We start from the raw sequence: 1,156 nt of genomic DNA, 5'->3' as shown, positions 1-1,156 counted from the left end.
CACTTTAAGTAATAAAAACTACTTCCCCCTCGCTATTTAAGTTAACTTTTAGCTTTAAGCTAGCCTGACTCAGCTAGATTTCTTCTTCGCCTGCTCGCCTCCATTTTTCTTCCTCTCCTCCCTGCTGACTGCAAACCTTTTCTGCAGGCGCCTGGCGCCCTCTTCTGGACATGTAGCAGAACCGCAACATTAAACCTACATTTAATTTTACTGATTGTTAGTTCAATTTCTGGGCTTACAAAGGCCTGGATGTCTATGCTGTCAATGTATATAATACATTTAAGTATGTATAATAAATATGAATAACATAGTAATCATGCAATATTTTACTTTTTATTTTAATATGTAACCGGGGACAAATGCAGGTGTACTGTTGTTACTTGTCTAAACATAGTAAAACAAACAGAAATCCCTATTCTATAAAAACATTCATTCTTGTTTTAAGTCTGCTCAGAACAGAAGAATTATCAGGTAATAGAATAAACAACGACAAGAAGATAAAGTATATCTTGTCAATCTATAGATATAGGGACAGCATGCACCTCAAACATCAAAGTGACCATTTGATGCAGGCAGATTGAGTATATTCAAGCACTCACAGTGACTGATAACATTATTAGACACTGTATGATTAAATACACACAGAATGGCCATTAAAAAGGATCAGATCAGTCATTTGCTGACTGCTGACGAGCCTTGGCCCATTAATCTGCAGTCAGAGTTCAAGCTTCTGGTCCGCCTCAGCTCCATAACGCAGATATTTCACCTGCTGTCTGAGAGGTCAGAGGTCGAGCCCAGAACCCCACAGAGCGAGAAGCTAAACCAGCAGAGAGACCAGAAGTCGAGTCCAAAGGAAGGGTGAGACCAAGAAGCCTGAGTATATTTACTCTAGTACTGTACATCTCTGAGGTACTTGTACTTTACAGTGAGTATTTCCATTTTATGACACTTTATACTTTAACTCCACTGTGTATATTTGACAGCTATAGCTGCGTACGTTCAGATTTTAGCCAATAAGATACTGCCCATTGTCAAAGACTCAAGCTGTGTTTTTCAGCCGTTTTGGCCTCTGAACATAAAAACACAGTCGTGTTGAGGCCCCTCGTCACATGTCAGGTATCTCTGAGATTCCTCCTCTAAACCTCTCAGATGAAGG

The sequence above is a fragment of the Chaetodon auriga genome, chromosome 19 (assembly GCF_051107435.1).
Source record: "Chaetodon auriga isolate fChaAug3 chromosome 19, fChaAug3.hap1, whole genome shotgun sequence".
Lineage (NCBI taxonomy): Eukaryota > Metazoa > Chordata > Actinopteri > Chaetodontiformes > Chaetodontidae > Chaetodon > Chaetodon auriga.
Note: the sequence above shows the minus strand (reverse complement) of the source record.